The sequence below is a fragment of the Heterodontus francisci genome, chromosome 22, assembly GCF_036365525.1.
Source record: "Heterodontus francisci isolate sHetFra1 chromosome 22, sHetFra1.hap1, whole genome shotgun sequence".
Lineage (NCBI taxonomy): Eukaryota > Metazoa > Chordata > Chondrichthyes > Heterodontiformes > Heterodontidae > Heterodontus > Heterodontus francisci.
The window spans coordinates 78,572,954-78,585,615 of NC_090392.1; the positions used below are offsets into that span (position 1 = coordinate 78,572,954).

The following is a 12,662-nucleotide window of genomic DNA, read 5'->3' on the forward strand; positions in this document are numbered from 1 at the left end:
GAATGAAGCAATTTTGAAGTGCAGTCACTGTAGTAATGTCGGAAACGTGACAGCCAATTTGCACATAGCAAGCTCCCACAAACAGCAATGTGATAATGACCAGATAATCTGCTATCAGTGATGTTGCTTGACGTTTAGCTACAGAGAGAAACTAGACACAAAATGAAGAGCGCTGAAGGTAATCGTGCGCTTATAGACTGAACACATAAACATTGGCTCCCAATAAATCCTTGGCCACAGTAAACATTTCAGTCCCCCTCTGCTGTAGTCATCCCTAAGTTTTATCATGCAGTTATGCTCCGATCACAGGTTGCCCAGCATTTTGTGCTGGCACACATACCAATCTGTTTTAGTTGGCAGATGAATATCTACTTTCAGTCACCACTGACTGCCTGGCTTCCAGTCCCAGTTCATGTGGGTTGGTTTTAATTTTTGTTTTAAAGGAGAACTTTGCTCCTGATTATTTATTTTCATATGCAAGCAGTCCAAAATGCTTTCAGGGAACGCAAGGAAATCTGAGAGCTGTGTGGTTTTTAAGAGTCAGAGAGGAAGGTTTCCAAGTTCTCTTTCTCCTCCCGGACACCGCCCCCCCCACCCCCCACCTCTCTTCCTTCACACCCCCTTCCCAACATGCCCCAAATAAGCTGGGGCATCATTCCCACCTCCAGGAACTGTGTTGACTCCAGCGTTCCGAGCGAGGTTATGCTTCAGAGTTGAATATGCAGAAAGAAAGCTGGTGGAGGTGCGGGGATGGTGGATGAAAAAAGGAAATTGCTTCTTACTTCTTGTGTCTTATCTCAATTTCCCTATTGCTCTCCCGAGAGCACTGACATTAATTTTTGTTAGGATGCCATGGACCCCATCGCTGCTGAGCCAGAGGGAGGAGAGGAGATATTAAACTAACACGACCATTAGGAAACTAACAGCATCAGGTGCAATGCTGCCCAATTTTACTCTCTGCTGAAGCCAATATTGGGCGAGTGTAAAACTGGTGTCCCACCCAAACCTGTGGGATTTCCTCGAGTGTCAGCAGACTTTTGGGCCAAGGGAGGCATCACAGGTCCATCCTGACATCAACACACTTCCTCCTTCATTGTGGGGGCTGGGGAGGCATGACTGGAATAGTAATCGGGAGTGGGATCTCAGCTGACTTTATCCGCTTCGTAACTAGAGGCAGCTGATGGTGCTGTGGGACTACAATATAATCAGAAAATTTGGGTTCAAGTGTCATCAGGGTGTGGGTGAAGGGAAGAGGAAAAGGCATCATAGACCCCACACAACACTCCACCCTCAGCTCAAACTCATTATCCATACACATTGCCATTCCTCAAGTCCTGAATCAGGCATGGGGACCGAGGCTGATGTTTCTCTGCTGCAGACCAGAACGTTAAGGTTAGTTATCGCCCCATCTCAGATTGGCTAACAATAACTATGTGCATTTATATAGTTCCCTTAACATAGTAAAACAGCTCAACACCTTTCACAGGAACGCTAGCAGAGTTTGACATTGAGCCATATTAGGACAGGTGACCAAAAGCTTGGGCACAGAGGTAGGTTTTAAGGAGTGTCTTAAAGGAGGAAAGCGAGGAGGAGAGGCAGAGAGGTGCAGGGAGGGAATTTCCGAGGTTAGCACAAAGCAAAGATGAATTCTGGGACATTTCTGCTCTGTGTGGCTCAGAATCGTAATTATACACAGCCAATGGGGTTTGCACAATTACTTTTTAGGTTCAAATTACTAAATTATATTCAACATATAGACTGAACTTAAATTTCCCTGGCTTTAATGTACATAAATGTAACAGAAAGCAGCTAGTTTCACTGTCATATTAAGTTCATCACAAAAATATAACCCACTATATTCATTAACTATATGTTTCTGCTAACTAAATACTCACTCATATTCAAACAACTCTGTGATATTGAAGTTTAATATTCAGCTATCTGTTAGTCTGCATATAATCTCCCCGAGCTCCACGATTAGATTCCAGCCTGCAACTCACTCCCGGGTATCTGTTAGTCTGCACATAAACTCACCGAGCTCCTCGATTAGATTCCAGTCTGTAACTCACTCCCAGGTATCTGTTAGTATGTATATAATCTCCCCAAGCCCCTCAATTAGATTCCAGCCTGCAACTCACTCCCGGATATCTGTTAGTCTGCACATAAACTCACCGAGCTCCTCGATTAGATTCCAGTCTGTAACTCACTCCTGGATATCTATTATTTATTATATATAAACCACCCGAACCCCTCGATTAGATTCCACCCTTAGGTTACTTGCAGGTATCTGTTATTCTATATGATTTATGATAGCTGAATCTTTGTCCCGTTTATTTTTGGTTTGAAATATTAAATATCCTCATTAACAAAAATCACTACCATCACAAAAACTGAACGCTATCACCAATTTTCTCGTTTGAACGGACCGGAAATCTTTTGGAAAGTTCTTTTTGATCGTACTGTATCTAATTGCTTCAAATATTAGAACTGCGGAAATGTGTCGAGCTCTTCCCCAAACAGACGCTTTCTTTTCTATTTTTTTCCGCTGTTAAGAGTCTTCGCTCTATAGCATTTCTTGAAGTCAGTCATTCATAGTTTACCTTGTGCTTTGATTTGAAAGGATCTTTCATCAGACTCCATGTCATCTGGTAGTAGCTTGACAAAAGCTTCCATGAAGGGGATAAAAAAAAAATAGGCCCTTTACCAGGGCAAAGTAATCCTTCGTCTGTTGCCATGGCAGCAGACATCTTTTGCTTCCATTCAGCGAGTGGCCAAGGCCCTGCTGTTGCTGCTGCTGCTATGAACCGGATCCCGTGTGTTGATTAAATTAGTTTCCTCAGAAGTAAAAGTGTTAATTAAAGTATTAGTCTGGGCTGATTGATTCCTCAGAGCGAGACTTTCAGACCCCCATGTAATCTTTGACATGGTCACAAAACCCCAGGTTATTTGCTCTTTGTTAGCAATTCAAATTAGTGCTAATAAATGTGTGAAAGTGGTTAAGTCAAGGCATGGTGGAACACAAATCCCTTTCTAGGTTCTTTGATATTTTTCTGCTAATGTATTTGCCTAATTCCTTATCTTTCACTTCCTGGAGATCAAAATTTGTTGGAGGGAGGTTCTAGATGATTCATAAATGCAAAACATCAACACAGAATCCTCATTCTAATTATATGCCCCTCCAGGGTATCATCCCTGCACTGCCATTACCATGTTTAGCACAATCTTATAATTAAAAACGACTTCACAACATCCTGTCAGTTTTAATCATTTTCTTTTTCCTTCCCTCCTCTCCTGAAGGCATTGACTCTTGGCCAGACTATAATTCACAGGCACCAGCCATCTTTTTTTTAAATTCAGTCATGGGATGTGGGTGCCTCTGGCCAGGCCAGCATTTATTTCCCATCCCTAATTGCCCTTGAGAAGGTGGTGGTGAGCTGCCTTCTTGAACCGCTGCAGTCCATTTGGGGTAGGTATACCCACAGTGCTGTTAGGAAGGGAGTTCCAGGATTTTGACCCAGCGACAGTGAAGGAACGGCAATATAGTTCCAAGTCAGGATGGTGTGTGACTTGGAGGGGAACTTGCAGGTGGTGGTGTTCCCATGTATTTGCTGCCCTTGTCCTTCTGGTTGGTAGAGGTCGCGGGTTTGGAAGGTGCTGTCTAAGGAGCCTTGGTGCATTGCTGCAGTGCATCTTGTAGATGGTACACACTGCTGCCACTCTGAAGCGTTATACTTGTGTCTGATCCTTGGCAGGCTGTTTAACTGCAGAGGCTTCACAGTTAGTCTTGATCCACAATCACTGCCTTGGTTGACAGGAGACAATTCCGTGGTATCAATATCACGTTTACTTCTTTGTGAAAATTGTTCAAAATAGGTCATTTGTAACCCAGGATACAAATTATTAGGACTGCTTGAGTACCTAATAACGAAAAATCCAAAGAAATAAATCCATTAAAGGAAGAGTGAGCTTGCATTTACCTAGCGCCTTCATGACCTCAGTACATGCAAAAGTGCTTCACAGACAATGAAATACTTATGAAGCACTGTTGTAATGTAGAAAACATGGCAGCCAATTTGAACACATCAAGGTCCCACAAATAGCAATGTGATAAACGACCAGATATTCTGTTTTAATTATGTTGATTGACGGATAAATATTGGTCAGGACACTGGGGAGAACGCCTCTGCTTTTCTTGAAATAGTGCCATGGGATCTTTTACATCCACCTGAGAGAGCAGTCAGAACCTTGGTTTAACATTAAATTCTAAAGACAGCACCTCTGATAGTCAGCACTCCCTCACTGCTACAGCATTAGCATGGATTTTGTACTCAAGTTTCTAGAGTGGGACTTGAACCCACAAACTATTGACTCAGAGGAGAAAGTGCTACCTATTGAGCCACAGCTAAAACCTAACATTCAATCAGCAGTATTTCACAGAAACAAGTGGAAGAAGTTTTTTTTGCAGTGAAGTAACTTTTCATGATTAAGGCGTTCAGAACACAAGTTACATGATGAAAGCAGCCTGTTATTAGTTCCTTCTGCTGAAGAATTATCCCTGAGTATTTGGTTTGATTGATACATGTTGTGAATATTTAATCATTAAGTAGAACCTTCAGAAAATCCCCTTCAGAGTGCCATTCCTGAAAGGGAAGTTGAGCAATGGCAGGCTTAAATAAAGAGCAATCCGGGATTTGTTGTTCTGAATTTAAAACAAGTCGTTGAGGCTGGGAGTCAACTGAAAATTTAAAAACTGAGATTGATAGATTTTTGTTGGACAAGGGTATTAAGGGCTAGGGCTCTAAGGCAGGTCTTTGGAGTTAAGATACAGATCAGCCATAATCTAATTGAATGGTGGAACCGGTTTGAGGGGCTGAGTCGCAATGTCTTTTCTGAGGGTCAGTTAAACAGACTCAACAAGGAAATGAAAAGGAAAAAGAAGATATGGCATGCCTTCTCCATAAGTACAGCTAGTGTATAAAGGATAACTCCTTTTCCAGTCTTGATTACAGTCCTCCGCAAAACACTCCCTGACTAGTAACACAATCTTTATTTATCATCCTGGACATTCAACATCAGAAGGCTATGTAGCCATGGGAGTTCATACCAGTCTTCAGGCAAGTATGGGGGTCATTAGAAAGTGATTAAAATCGAGAATCCTCACCCATAAACTTGGGTTCAATTGTGGTGAAGTATCACTATGGTCAGCTAAACCAGAGCAAACCCAAAATTGAAACTGGGACCTTCTAGATCTCTGGGGAATCAGGTCAAAACCACAAGATGCAGTTGCCAACCAAGCCACATTGTTGAGAAACTATATTTCTCAATAATAATTCTTAATGCAAGCCTTAAATCTCCAAACCCATTCAAGCATGTGAAGCTTAATCTCCTACGCTCTCATTGCCGGGATATAAAAAGAAAGACTTGCATTTATATGGTGACTTACATGACCACCGGACCTCCCAAAGCACTTTACAGCCAATGAAGTACATTTGAAGTGCAGTCACTGTTGAAATGTAGGAACCATGGCAAGCAATTTGCCCACAGCAAGCTCCCACAATCAGCAATGTGATAATGACCAGATAATCTGTTAAATTGATTACGGGATAAGTATTGGCTAGGACACTGGAGATAACTCCCCTGCTTGTCTTCAAAATAGTGCCATGGGATCTTTTATATCCACCTGAGAAGGCAGACAGGGTCTCAGTTTAATGTCTCATGTAATTTAATTTAATATCTGAACGATGGCACCTCCAGCAATGCAGCACTCCCTCAGTACTGCACTGGAGTGTCAGCCTTGATTTTTGTGCTCAGGTTTCTGCAGTGGAACTTGAGCCCACAACCTTCTGACTCAGAGGTGAAAGTGCGACCCAGTGGGCCACAGCTGACATATTAAGAGGACCTCTAATTTACCTAAGGTGCACGGACAGTAAGATAAGAAGCCCAAAAATAAGCTTGTGTCAAGTTCCAATGGACGTTGAGATTATTGTCCAGGTATGAATTTGAAATATTCACATATCATTAAAAATTAAGGGGCAAAAATAAGGTTTTTGACCAACAGGGGATTCATTCTATTGACACCATTTTTGAAACTGCTACCAGCAGGAGAACAAGGTTTCCCTCTGCTGGCTTCACCAGAGAATGAGCCCGAGTCATCACACCAGCCATTTATTATTGACATGGCTGACAACAGGCCTCAAAAATATTCCATGGAAACCATGGCAACCAGCTCTTGCCAAGACCTATTCTAATTAGGAATCTGATCTTTTGAAGAAAAAAAATGAATGATACCCCCACAGGCTCAGTTGAAAGAAAAGCAGAATGATTTCCCTAGCATTTAAACCAAGTAACATCACTCTGGATTCATCCAAGTATGCTTTCAAGGTCCTTGGGCGATGCCTTAAAACCACAAAATTAAAGCTGATAGAATCTGACAATTCCACTCGGACATCCTGCGAGTCTCAGAAAGTCAAAGTTTAATATACTTTACCCAATTTCACTTTTAAAAGCAACATTTTAAATGATTTTCAACTGTCAGTCAATCAGCATTACTGGGTGTACGATACACATCACTTTATCAAGTAGAATGCTTATGCTCTCACAAATCAAATGGCTAAAGGGGACATTTGTTAAGGAGACAAAGGACAGCCAATTCCACCTTCGATCTCTCAAGCTCCAGACCAGTGATACTTTTGGTATATGCATGATAGGAATAGGGTTGCCAACTCTCCAGGATTGGTCTGGAGCCTCCAGGAATTAAAGATTCATCTCCAACTGCTGCAAGAGAAACCCTGGAGAAAATCATTGGGGTGTTAAAAAGAAACTGCATGCTGCTTCAATTTTCTTTCAGCACTTTTGTTTATTAGTTGTAAAAATATTGGGGGTGGGAAAATTAGGTGACAGTCAAGAATCATCCAATCAGGTAACAGAGTCTGTTGACTTTACATTGGTATGGGAAGGCGGTGTGTTGCAAGAATGGGTGACCAATGGCGGGAGTGAGGGGGATTGGGCAGCTGGAGATCATGTGATAAAATCTCCAAGAATGCGTCCAACCAAAGCTGGGAACCCTCGTTAGGAAGGGGCATCTAAGTACTGCTTACAACAACTCACAGAGATCTGTTTAAAAGGCAATAATTTATCATCTCTGAGTGTCACATCTATTTGTACCAGACTTTCTGTTAGAGGAACAGGAAGGGAAAGAGTTCTTAACCATCGTACAAAAAAATTCAATTATGTTTTATTGAGAAGTCTAGACAAACAATAATGGCTAAAACAGCAGGACGTACGCAATGCTGAAAAAGTATAGCAGAGAAGATAAGATAGATAAACACCCATATCTCTTCCGTCACTGGAAACTCTCGACAAAAAGATTTTTCCTCTTTTGTGCCAGCCAAATCACTTTCCCCATTAACAGCTCTGTATAAAGTGCATCCAAGGCTGGAAATACTATTCCCTCATCAAGGGGCATGATCAAGAAGTTTGCAGACGACACAAAGATTGGCCGTGTGGTAGATAGCGAAGAGGATAGCTGTAGGCTGCAGGAAGATATTGGTGATCTGGTCAGATGGGCAAAAAAGTGGCAAATGGAATTCAACCTGGAGAAGTATGAGGTGATGGTGATGGGGGAGGTCAAACAAGGCAAAGGAATACACGATTAATGGGAAAATACTGAGAAGTGTAGAGGAAGTGAGTGACATTGGAGTGAATGTCCACAGTTCCCTGAAGGTAGCAGGACAGGTCGACAAGGTGGTTAAGAAGGCATATGGAATCCTTTCCTTTATTAGTCGAGGTATAGAATATAAGAATACACGAGTACTAGGACAGGAAGGAACCATACCATTGGGCTGGGTTTCACCTGAACCCAGCTGGGACCAGGGTTCTAGTTGCAAGGGTGAATAAGGTAATCAAAAGGACTTTAAACTAGTAAGTGGGGGGAGGGCTCAGGTGGAAAAGGTAGTATAAATAATAGTTCAAAAACTAACAAATTTGAAGAGAATAGAGTAACAGTTAGAAATTGTGCTTTAGGCACTACAGGTAAAAGGAAAAGAAAAAGCTATAAAGTAATTAAACCAGGAGAGAGAAATAAGAAACATGTGAGTAAAACATTAGAGCAGAAGCACAAGCTAAGGTTGTGTGGCCCAAATAAGCATTCTTTATTGTATGAAATGTGAATTCTGTGATTTTTACTGGCTATTTTTGTTTGTATTATGAATTTTATGTACTTTCATATATATATGTTGTGTATAAGGTTTTGGTTCCCCGCACCCCCTTCCCCTGCACCCCCCCCCCCACCCCCTCCCTCTACCCCTCCCCCTTGCATCCCCTCCTCCCACCGGCACCATCCTACACCTGTGTAGGGGCCCCAACAACCCCACTGCCTTGTGGGCGTCTCGGGAGAGACCAAGGCTAAGGGAGTAAACCCTAACAGAAAATCCGGAGCGGAACCCCGTAGGCGGTCATGTGTCACCTTTGGCATGTTTCCGGCAGTTCCTGCAGCCATACTGGTGCCAAACGTCGTGTCCTGCACTCCTTTGGACCCCACCAGAAAGGCCGAGAGGGGGGTTTTGACGACTGGGCAACTCTCAACCTCCATAAATTTGCCCAGGCATGCGCCATGGAGAGGTCACTCCATAGTTGCCTCACAGCGACTGAAACAACACGGAAGGCAGCAGTTACGGGTTATAAGTCCAGATAAATTGGCGTAGAAACTGGGCGCCACGGGTTGCCTTTGTCGGTGGGAGAGGTCATTGCACCTCACTGGACAGCTACCGCCCGCCTCAAACCGGGCAGCCCCCGGTCAATAAGGTTCTGTCCCGCCACAGTCTGCCTGCTTCAATGGGTGCTTGGAGCTCAGGGTCATTGCCCGAAAGGTGGACTGATACCTCTGCAGCACCTGTGGAAGAGCCTGTCACTCCAGAATTGGCCTTTATAGCCACTCCAGGCGCTGCTTCACAAACCACTGACCACCTCCAGGCGCGTATCCATTGTCTCTCGAGATAAGGAGGCCCAAAAGAAGAATATAAGAGCAGGGAGGTTATGCTGGAAAAATATAAAACATTAGTTCGGCCACAACTTGAGTACTGTGTGCAGTTCTGGTCAACTCATTACAGAAAGGATGTAATTGCACTCGAGAGTACAGGAGATTTATGAGGATGTTGCCAGGACTGGAAAAATGCAGCAATGGAGGAAAGATTGGATAGGCCGGGGTTGTTCTCCTTGGTTCAGAGAAGGTGGAGGGGAGATCTGATTGAAAATTTTGTGGGGCCTGGATAGAGTGGAGGTGAAGGGCCTATTTACGTTAGAGAGGTCAGTGACTAGGGGGCATAGATTTAAAATCATTGGTAGAAAAATTAGAAGGGAGACGAAGAAAAGTTTTTTCACCCAGAGGGTGGTGGGGGTTTGGAACTCACTGAGACCCTCAACTCATTCAAAAGGAATCTGAATATGCACCTCAAGTGCAGGGCTACGGACCAAATGCTGGAAGGTGGGATTAGAATGGGTGGATCGTTTTTCAGCTCGCACGGACACGATGGGCCAAGTGGCCTCTTGCTGTGCCTTAAACTTTCTATGATTCTATGACCACAGAGGCTTATCTCACACCTCTGTAACTCTACTGCCTTCGGTAGCTCAGTGGGTAGCACTCTCACCTCGGAGTCAGAAGGTTGTGGATTCAAGCCCCACTCCAGAGACCTGAACACAAAATCTAGGCTGACACTCCCAGTGCAGTACTGAGGGAGTGCTGCACTGCTGGAAGTACCATCTATCAAATCAGACATTAAATAAAGGCCCTGTTTTCCCTCTCAGCTGGATATAAAAACAATAACATGGTACTATTCCAAAGAGGAACATGGTGGTATATTACTTGCTCCTTTACTGTGTGATATAATGTAAGACTCACACAGGACTACAAGTGATAGCCAAAAAAAAACATGGGTTTTTATTATACTTTAACTGGAACATTATATAAGTTACTGCGCAAACTCCATCTAAAACACATCTCACTCTGTTGGGCTCCACCCACAACTTACTGGTCATATACAACACAAACATCACTTTCTCCAGTGACCTTCACTTACAGCCCGTAAGGTGGCCCTCTCTTAAAGTGGTCCATTTTAAAAGGTCATTAAACAACATATGGGAGGTCTCCCTAGTGGGTCGTGTCCAATATTTATCCAATCAACATCTCTAGAACAAATTCTCTTTCCACAGATGCTGCCAGACCTGCTGAGTGAATCCAGCATTTCTTGTTTTTGTTTCAGATTTCCAGCATCCGCAGTATTTTGCTTTTATTATCTCTAGAACAAATTATCTGGTCATTGTCACGTTGTTGTTTATGGGAATTCTATGTGCATATTGACTGCAACATTTCCTACATTCCAACAGTGACTACACCTTAAAAGTACTTCATTGGCTGTAAAGCACTTTGGGACATCCTGACGTCAAGAAGGGTGCGATATAAATGCAAGTCCTTTCTTCCTTCAAAAAGAAAGACTTAAAGAACAGGTTTGTCAAATACTTCTTCCTCAAGGCAACGGGTTGTGAAAAGTTTCACTAACTTATTTATATGAAGTTTGAGAGAATCTTCATAGCATCAGAGAATATTACAGCACAGATTGAAGCCATTTGGCCCATCATGCCTGTGCTTTCTCTTTGAAGAGCTATCCAGTTAGTCCCACTTCCCTGTTCTTTCCCCAAAACCCAGCAAATTTCTCCTTTTCAAGTATTTATTCAATTCCCTTTTGAAAGTTACAACTGAATCTGCTTCCACCGCCCTTTCAGGCAGTGCCTTCCAGATTGTAACAACTCGCTTTGTTCTTTTTTTCTACCCCAAGGCAAAAAGATAGGAGTTACACATCAGTATTATTGCCGAGGAAAACCAAATCACCAATTAATAAAAAGAAAATTAAAATAGGAAACGCACAGCACTGATGATCCCGCTAGAGAAAATTTCTCTGCCATTGATGAACGCTAAGCTCTCGATCTTTTCCTGCATTCTCTGTGGATTTTCCCCTCTATTTCTCCCGGAAAAGTTCCTTTGTTTTCCTGTGTAGTTTAAAACAGACCAAGAAAAAAACTATTAGACAATGGCATCACTGCTATTTAGCTACAGAAAAATACAATTGAGTGTGTTCCAGTTACTAAGTCAGGCGGTACTTTGAATAATACAGGCAACGTGGGTTGCTAACTCGGGTTGGACATATTCCTGGAGGTTTCATCACATGACCCTCTGCTGCCAATCATCCCGCCCACACAGTCATCCCATTGGTCGCCCATACTCATTCAGCCCCACGTTCCCACAGGCAATTGGAAAGCAAGCAGATGCCTTGTTACCTGATTGGATGATTTTTGACATCAGTCAAACAGACCTTTAGCCCATGTCCAATACTTTTATAACGAGGATATGAAAGCAAAAGGAAATTTAAAACAAAACACCATTTTTTTGATGCCCCTGTGAATTTTCTTGCAGCAGTGACTGACAGATTAACCTTTAATTCCTGGAGACTCCAAGCAATCCTGAAGGGTTAACAACATTAACACCACCATTTTGGAAACACCAAGCAGCCATTTTGAAATTGGATAGAAAATGGTACTGGTGACCCCAATGATTTAATGATTGCACAATGTTCCTCACCATACCCAATTCAGACTCATTTTCATCCCTCCCTGCCTTCCTTGTGAGCTTGGTTTTGTGCTCTAGCAGAGTTTACTAGCTATCGAGAAGGAGTAGGAAACCTGGTTGATTGATCTCCTCTCCAACCCAGGGACAGCTGAAGTTGATTACAGTAACCCATACCATCATTCCAGCTAAAATCTGCAAACTCAGCACAGAGCAGGACTTAAAGCTGCAGTTATCCTGGCCTGCACGCCACAGATTTATTTTTATTCTTTCATGGGTTGTCTGTGTTGCTGGCAAAGGCCATCTTTTGTCGCTCATCCCTAATTATTCTTGAGAAGGTGGTGGTGAGCTGCCATCTTGTACCGCTGCAGTCCATCTGGTGCAGTTACACCCACAGTGCTATTGGGAAGGGAATTCCAGGATTTTTACCCAGCAACAGTGAAGGAATGACAACATAGATCCAAGTCAGGATGGTGTGTGGCTTGGAGCGGAACTTGCAGGTGGTGGTGTTCCCATGCGTCTGTTGCCCTTGTCCTGGTACAGGTTGTGGGTTTAGAAGGTGCTGTCGAAGGAGGCTTGGCGAGTTGCTGCAGTGCATCTAGCTGATGGTACATACTGTTGCCACTGGTGAATATTTAAGTTGGTGGATGGGGTGCTGATCTCGCGGGCTGCTTTATCCGGGTTGGTGTTGAGTTTCTGGAGTGTTGTTGGAGCTGGACTCATCGAGGCAAATGGAGAGTATTCCATCACACTCCTGACGCGTGCCTTGTAGATGGTGGATAGGCTTTGGAGAGGTGAGTTACTTGCCACAGAATTCCCAGTCTCTGAACTGCTCTTGTAGCTGCAGTATTTATGTGGCTGGTCAAGTTAAGTTTCTGGTCAATGGTAAACCCCATTAGTGGTGGATTCAATGATGGTAATGCCATTAAACATCAAGGGGAGATGGTTAGATTCTCTCTTGTTGGAGATGGTCTTGCCTGGCACTTGTGTGGCGTGAATGTTACTTGCACTTATCAGCCCAAGTCTGATTGTGTTACTGCATGCAGGC

General features: G+C 43.2%; 1 long non-coding RNA gene across 1 annotated transcript in view; it reads right to left on the reverse strand.

The window, feature by feature from the left end:
* The window catches only part of LOC137381650 (uncharacterized), a 138,814-nt gene that overhangs the window by 21,143 nt on the left and 105,009 nt on the right, over nt 1-12,662 (reverse strand). Inside the window, exon 2 of the long non-coding RNA XR_010977207.1 lies at nt 10,919-11,040. This is a non-coding gene — a long non-coding RNA (uncharacterized lncRNA). The remainder of the gene's footprint in view (nt 1-10,918; nt 11,041-12,662) is intronic.